Source organism: Mytilus edulis, chromosome 9, assembly GCF_963676685.1.
Source record: "Mytilus edulis chromosome 9, xbMytEdul2.2, whole genome shotgun sequence".
Taxonomy (NCBI): Eukaryota; Metazoa; Mollusca; class Bivalvia; order Mytilida; family Mytilidae; genus Mytilus; species Mytilus edulis.
Window position 1 is genome coordinate 24,481,477 of NC_092352.1, and position 8,921 is coordinate 24,490,397.

General features: G+C 32.0%; 1 long non-coding RNA gene across 1 annotated transcript; it reads right to left on the bottom strand.

Moving 5' to 3' along the window:
- Positions 1-857: 857 nt before the first annotated feature.
- On the bottom strand, positions 858-5,847 carry LOC139487867 (uncharacterized). Its single transcript, XR_011655893.1, has 3 exons — positions 5,500-5,847; positions 2,232-2,319; positions 858-1,357 (listed from the first exon to the last, which is right to left on the bottom strand). It is a non-coding gene; the product is annotated as an uncharacterized lncRNA (long non-coding RNA).
- Between the last annotated feature and the right edge of the window lie 3,074 nt (positions 5,848-8,921).

Genomic DNA, 8,921 nt, shown 5'->3' on the forward strand with positions numbered 1-8,921 from the left:
GCCGCCTCAAACAAGAGCTACAATATCATGTATATAACCAAAATGTGCGGAATTACATGGGATTCAATAATTTCATTGGTTTTATACTGTTACTTTCATATTTATTTTGCAATTTGAATTATAAAAACATGGGATTTTCAATATCCCATGGGACAGGGCAAAATCCCATGGGATTTACCATTATCCCATGGGATTTTGGTTAAATCCCATGGGATTTTTTTTGGTCCCATGGGATTATTGTTGTCCCATGGGATATTTGTTGTCCCATGGGACAAAAAAAATCCCATGGGACTATAATTATCCCATGGGATTTTTAATATCCCATGGGACAAAATAAAATCCTATGGGATTAAAATTATAAATATATATATATATATAAATATAAAGTTATGTGTATGTTACAATGAATGCTGTTTGGTAGTAAAATGTTTAAAATGTATACGAGTTTTTTTTATATTTTTTATATATACATATATATAATTTTTTTTAAATTTTGTCACAAACATGTTTTTTATTTGTTTATATGACAATAAAGATTATTCTTATTTTGGAATGTATAATAATAATATTTTACAGTCAAAGAATAAAGTCCTTTCACTGAAACAAAATGATGAAATTTCGAAATAAATGAAAAAATATTGTTTTGAAATCTTTGTCTTGTTTATTCTATTATGAAAAATAGAACTGAAAAAATATTTCATATTCTGACTGAATAGTTCACTCTTTTCATGAGGTAAGATTTTCTTTGTTATAGGTTCATTGCAATACTTGTATAGGCAAACGATTTGAATTATAATATATAACTTTGTGGTGTACATAATAGTATGCTTATATTTGCAAATTTATAATATAAACACTTTTTGTTAAAGTTTTTGCTTTCTTTATTCACAACTTGCTATGTACAATTATTCAGTCCACTATATAAGAGTGAAGTCAATAAATAATTTCATTCACTAGAATATTCCTGCAATTCTTAGACAAAACATTTTTTCAATCTGTTCTTCAAAGATCTTCCTCTGTACATCTTTATTGAATCGAGAGATTCAAATGAGAAGACAAAGCAAGTTTATTTGGACAACAACATTCTAATATCTTGTTCATTCGTTCCATCTTTCAATTGATAATTACATTGTTGTATTTATATGATCAAGTTCTTGTGCATCAATGATCGTGATGATATGACTCCTTTTTGTTTATAGTCATCATGTTGAAATTTCCTCTTTCAAATAAATGTAGGAAAAAACATGTTCCATTTCAAATTAATAAAAAAGTCGCACTATGGAGAAAAATATCAGCTTTAAGTTTTCCGTTCAGTATTGATCTGTGAATGATGACCATGAAAATCCAGATTTCTGACCTACAAATACACAAACTCAAAAATTATCAGTGAAGAGATCAATAAAATGGCTATTTTATCATGTTTATGATTAATATGATAAACTTTCATTTAAATATTCAAGTACTAAATTACAGAAATCGCTTAAATTTTATAATAGTTTAGTTAAAGTACAGCTTATTTAAAATTATAATAAAAAATATAGGCCACCGTTGAGTTAAATAAGATATTACATTTTTAATGCCAAAAAATGGCATTTTTGCACCAAAGGGAGATAATTTGGAGCTTTTTCAATGATATATGCATTTTAAAAGTCATCTGGGGCCAAACCAAATTGATTGTTTTGAATGATTTGGTGTACCATATGATTAAGATATAAATAAATTGAGTTATGAAAAAAAAATATTAAAACATTTTTCTGAAATTGTTATACCCTAGAGCCTCCTTAAATGTCATTTGATCTCTATTGGAGAAATGTCTCATTGGAAATCAGACTGCTAAGTGTTTCTTATTTTTATATCAACCCAGCCATATTATACCTGTCTAATATCAGGAGCTTGTACATAGTTCAGTGGTTGATGTTGGTTCATACCCGTCATTTTTATTTTTCATAATTTTTTGTTTTTATAAATTAGTCTGGTATATTTGACGTTTGAATTGATGCTCTGTTTCAAATTTGGTTAGTGTTGACTTTTATAGATTACTATAACATGTATAGGGTATGGGTTTTCTCATTACTTACAGGTCATCAATGGCCTCTAATAAGTAATTACAATGCTTACATCCACTAAATTGAACTCTGATGGATAGTTTTCTCTTTAATCATACCACATCTTATTTTAATAAATATTTAATTATTATTCAAGGACAAAATTTTTTATAACAGTGGACTTACCATTTAGGCTTTGTTGACCTCTGTAAATCTTATTTTGTTGATAATTTCTTCTGTTTATAGTTTCCCCTTTATCTTTCATGTTCTTGCCCTACACATAAAAGGGTAAACATCATTTAATGACAAAAATAACTACTACATGTATTACATAATTAGTAGGCAACTGAAAATTTTGTCTTATTTGTATATAACATCAACTTACTCATCATTCTTGCTGTTCAATATCATGAATATTATCATTATTCTATGAATATGAGGTCACAGCAAAATTAACCTTGGCAGGCAGACATCTTTTTTTATTTGATACCTTGTAGTCATTCCATACAACAAGTAGACCTATGCTTAAAAAATCTAAGGCCAAAATTAAAAATATGTTTGTTTCCCCTCCCCCCACACGGGTCAAAAATAAGCGCCCGGGTCAAAAAATTATTTTCCACAAAAAAATCGAAATTATTTTTTTCCTGAAAATAATTTGTTTCCATTTTTGGAAAGTGCTTGAAAGCAGAAGGATTGATAATCTAAATAAATACACTCAAATTGAGCACAAACAACTGATAAGTGGCCTGGACTGGACAAGTCAAACCATTCATGTGACCATGCTATGACAATCACATCCAGTTAAAAAAAACTAGAGGCTCTCAAGAGCCTGTGTCGCTCACCTGTTAATGTGTTTACTGATGTCGGCCATCTTCGTTGGTAGGCGGGGTCATTAGACACTTTTTTTTTAAATAGATACCCTAGTATTATGATTGTGGCCAAGTTTGGTTAAATTTGGCCAAGTAGTTTTAGAAATGATTTTTATACAAGTTACAAAAATGACGAAAAGTTGTTCAATCTTGACTATAAAGGGCAATAACTCCTTAAGGGGTCCTCTAACAATTTTGATCATGCTGACTTATTTGTAGATCTTACTTTGCTGAACATTATTGCTGTCTACAGTTTATCTCTATCTATAATAGTATTCAAGATAATAACCAAAAACTGCAAAATTACCTTAAAATCACCAATTTTAGGGCAGCAACCCAACAACAGGTTGTCCAATTCAACTGAAAATTTGTGAGGGGATATATCTTATTCTGATGGACATTTAAATCTTGAAAGATTTGCCCTAAATGTCTTAGTTTCAAAGATATAAAGCAAAACCTGCATTTTAGCACTATGTTCTAATTTTAGCATGTCGGCCATTTTGTTTGGTAGGCTGGGTCAGCGGACACATTTTTTAAACTACAAACCACAATGATAATTGTGGCCAAGTTTGGTTAAATTTGGCAAAGTAGTTTCAGAGAAGAAGATTTTTAAAAAAGTTACAAAAAATGATGAAAAGTTGTTAAAAATTGACTATAAAGGGCAATAACTCCTTAAGGGGTCGACTGACAATTTTGGTCATGTTGACTTATTTGTAGGTCTTACTTTGCTGAACATTATTGCTTTTACAGTTTATCTCTATCTATAATAGTATTCAAGATAATAACCAAAAACTGCAAAATTTCCTTAAAATAACCATTTCACAGGCAGCAACCCATCAACAGGTTGTCCGATTCGTCTGAAAATTTCAGGGCAGATAGATCTTGACCTGATCAACAATTTTACCCCATGTCAGATTTGCTCTAAATGCTTTGGTTTTTGAGTTATAAGCCAAAAACTGCATTTCACCCCTATGTTCTATTTTTAGCCATGGCGGCCATCTTGGTTGGTTTGACAGGTCACGCCACACATTTTTTAAACTAGATACCCCAAGGATGATTGTGGCCAAGTTTGGTAGAATTTGGCCAAGTAGTTTCAGAGGAGAAGATTTTTGTAAAAGTTTACGGACGACGGACGCAGGACGACAGACGACGAACGCCAAGTGATGAGAAAAGCTCACTTGACCTTTCAGGTCAGGTGAGCTAAAAAAAACCTGCCTTCCTGGTCTGTTTACAAAGGGTAGACCCGGGGGAGGGGAAACAGACATTCTTTTAAATGTGGCCTGATAAAATGACAAAACCAAGAAAACTTATCATTGACCAAAGAACAATAAAATGCGGTCATGGTTTATATATGAATCTGCCATTCAGACATGCACACCTTACAATTGTTTCATATCTACCAAATATAATCTACCTGTAACTTTAAACATATGATAAATTGACAAAACAATGCAGTGTTTCATTGACCAATGAACCATGCATGAAAATGTGGTCAAGTTCATATAAAATATGACAGACAGCTAAGTGCATCTTACAATTATTTCATTCACTAAATAAAGGGGCCTTATTGCTTACAGTATCCGGAAAATAGTCCAAACCACAAAAACTAAATATTTTCAAAGTTCCTTATACCCTGCCAATTTGTTATGGTTGTGCCTGTTCCAAGTCAGGATCCGATAATTCAGTGATTGTCGTTTGTTTATGTGTAACATATCTGTTTTTCAATTTTTTTGTACATAAATTAAAGCACAACACATTTGTACATGAAACACAAAGCTCATCACTGAGATAGTAGTCTCAGATAGAGGGAGGCGGGGTCAACCAAACTCCCCTATTCAATCTGAATGCAGGACAGAAAGTCACAGTCAAAAAGTCACACACTGTCACAGGACAAAAAGTCACAATTTAGTTTTGAGATTATTTTTCTTTGAACAAGAAAACACACTGTCACAGGACAAAAAGTCACAATTTAGTTTTGAGATTATTTTTCTTTGAACAAGAAAACACTCTTTTTGTATTTTTCTTGAAGTTTTATACATGAACATGATGTAGCAACTTTTAAATTAAAATTTATTAAAAACAAATAAATCAGTGCATTAGGTTTGCACACATTACCATTACATTTGCACACAAAAATCATTACGTTTGTGTGCAGCTTTTGATTACATTTGCACGCATTTTTTAACATGTAAATATAAAAAAAAAGATATATGATTGCCTTTTACAGCTGACTATGCGGTATGGGCTTTACCTCGGGCTTTGCTCATTGTTGAAGGCTGTTTGGTGACCTATGGTTGTTAATGTCTGTGTCATTTTGGTCTCTTGTGGACAGTTGTCTCATTGGCAATCATACCACATCTTCTTTTTTATATTATGAACAATTTCCTAAAATTAAAAATGAATATATGTAATAAAAAGAAGATATTTCAAAATCTTTTTTCATTTATATTCAATCAATTGTCAACAAATTGTTTGTGACTTTTTGTCCTATCAACTTTGTTACTTTATGCCTGAGTTTGACATGTGTTTGACTTTTTGTCCTGTGACTTTTTGTCGGAATGTCCTGTGACTTTCTGTTCGTTTACCTTCCATCTAAATCAGTGAACTGAATAATTGTTTTTTGCAGAAGTCCGGGGAGTGTTAAAAAATCACATGTGCAAGTTGAGAGTCAACACTTACACAGGGACTACACAATACTTTTTCAGAATGTCAGCAAAAAAGAATCACTGGTGACAGGGGAGTGTAACCGATGAATTGATCCTGAATCAGATAAGATTTTCCCGGTACGTCTAAACACCGCTCAGGAGGACCTCCTGGGTGCACACATGCAGGACATACAAAGTGCACTCATGGCAGACCCTATATAGTCGCCGTCGTATCTGCACACATGATGGATGTATATATTCGTTATAGATCGTCATACACTTCTCATTTTAGAGTTAAATTTGCAAGCAACCTCTTGTAAGATTTTAAAATAATAATGCTACTAAGAATATATTATTTCCCGGGCCAATTTTCGCAATTTTTTCGCCATATAAAATATTTAGGCGACTGTGCTTTTAGTGAATATAAACGATTACGAGGCCTCACGAATAAATATGAAATATACTGGAACATCGATTAGCATAGATCGAGCAGCAGAGTAAACTTCCACATAAATCTCGAAGTTATTTACGCCGGATAATATAGACTGTGCTCCTGAATAAAGTTGTCAAATACATTAATTTGTGTTTTTTACTTCTACAAGAAATTTGATTCAAATGCTAATTACGCACCATTTGCTGAGCAGAGAATCATTCTAAGCCAGGAACCGTCTATACTAACTGATAACAGTAAGAATAGAAAGTCTCTGTAAAAAGGCAGTCAATCCTAACAGAACTGTATTAACTTAATGATACATGTACATCAAGTTCCAGCACCTCACCAAGCACCCTTGCCTTGCATACTGAGATGGCAAACTGGTGTGTGTCAGTATTTTAATATAAAACTGCGTAGGTTCATATCGTTTGATTAAACGTTTGTTTGGTTATTTTTTAAGGATCGTTGTAAAATTATATCTAAATCTTTGTTAAAATACGATTTTAAATTGTTCAATTCTTTCTATTTCATAATTTTGTCAAAGTCTACTTTTTAAAGTTTTAAATTTTACAGAAAAAATGAATATTCCATTTTGATTTGAAGAAAATCTTTTTGAACTGTCATGACATGGTGTTGCAAAGCTGATTACAGGTAAGTATAACATACAGTAATTTTCCATTTCGACAGTGCGTGTATTCTCGGGTGTGTATAACGTATAGTTTTCTAGAGAACATCCTGTCTACGTGTAATACAGATTGATGACATTATACAACATTTCTTTGTCCATTCCCTATTTCAACACCACTAATTTTTCGAAGAAAAAAAATCGAAAAAATTTTTATATAAAATTAAGAAGAAAAGTAGCAAATATAAACTTCAGTAATTGCGCATTGAGTAAACATAATTCCAATATTGCATGAACAAATCCGTGAGAAAACGTATATATACATGTATGAATAAAGATGTGTTTTAAAAGACCTATTGGCATTATTTCACACTAGGACCTAAGATAACTAGAACTAAGCAATGGTTGATCCAGAAATTTTCATAAGTGTGGACTCATTGACTGCCTTAAAGTGTTCACGTCCAGTCATGCTTCCGTGATTCCCTATATAATCTACCATTTGTTTCCAAAGATTTAGGAGGGGGGCTGGTACACACATATATATATAAATATACCTCTGCGGCGGAGCCAGCCATTTGAAAAGGAGGGGGGTCTCAACCCAGGACAAAAGGGGGAGGGGGTGGTTCCAACCATATGTCCCCATTCAAATGCATTGATCGTTCAAAAAAAGGGGAGGTTCCAACCCCCGAAACCCTCCCCCTGGATCCGCCACTGATACCTAGTATGCATATAATTAAGAACAGCTTTGAATATATGCATATAAAATAATGGTACGTTTAAAAACCGTTCAGGATCTCCTGGTTGCACACAGGACATTAAGTAACTAGGACATATATATATAATAGTAAGAGTTCAGGGTATACATTCGATAACTAACATATTTTATAATTTTGTTATTTTTGTTTTGATAAAATCAGAGACATATAATACATGTATTGAGACATATATATATGTGTGTCTCTGAAAAAATCAAACCATCTTTAAAGAAGTTATTTCAGTTTGAATCGACTGTCTTTTGCATTAGAATTCCAAAACGTTAATGTTATTTACAAATGCCAAAACCTGCAAGAAAGAAACATTTATATTCGGTGATTTTTACACTAAACGTTTTCGTAATTTGTTTTAAAAAATATTAAAAAGTACATGTACATCGTTTTTTCAAGATTTGTATAGTAACTGGTTTAATTAAGTCCCCTTGATGAAATTTAAATTGCGAGACGCTAATTAATAAACTATGATCTATCTATCGGCATGCGTCGTTATTTGGGATACGTCACGGATGGCCGATGATCATATTCAATACGATATACCAATCATCATTTGAATTTGGTCAATTGATCTTTAATAATTAGGACTAATTGGTGATGGCAGAGAATAAGTCGCTGGTGATGGTTAAAAACACATAGAAGTAAACTTTGCAACAAAAAAAAGGTTTCCTCGGAAAAAATTATGAAAATATATGAATATGCTAAATATTTTTTTTTTCCGAAATAATAATTAAAGACGTTTAGAAATAACAAATTTTCACAGTTGGGAAATTTTCAATTCAAGTTATTTCATTTTGAAAACGTTGAGAAATATAGATCTTATTATATGTTAAATGTGGGCCGCTTGGAGATCAACTTGTGAAACCCTGCATAATTAGGGTTTGTCTACTTTCGTCTTTTTCAATTGCCAAACATTCTATAATCAAGGATTTGTACAAGGCCTTGTTATAATGAATATTATCGCCAATATCACCATAATTAAATAAAGAACAGATACAATATTCGCCTAAAGAGTTTGCCATCTAACAATTCAAAATGAAATGTTGAGTCGAAACTGAGGTACCAAATCTATAAAAAGAATCACTATTTTAGTCGAAATTAAACTGTATATATTCTTTTTTTCAAAACTCCTGAAATAATTTAACATTATCTATAGAGAGCTTACATATGCAAATCTGTTTAGAAGTATGTGAGCGTAAATAAAATTTGTTTATTACCCCCCCCCCCCTTTTTCCTTCTATAAAATTTAATTGTAAACGATTTTCGTTCTTAATTTGTGTTTGCTCATTAACTGGGGTTCATGCTGTCAAAAAACAAAAATGTCTCCTTGTGTAAAAGTTATTGATAAAAAAAAATTGAAGCTTCCAGAAGAATAACGGTACGTCTAAACACCGCTTGAAGGACCTCCTGATTGCACTCATGACATACGAAGTGCACTCAGGACCCTTTATAGTCATCGCACACAGGATGGATGCATATATTCTTTATACGCTTCTTATCTTAGAGTTAAATTTGGTAGAATTTGAAATCGAACTTA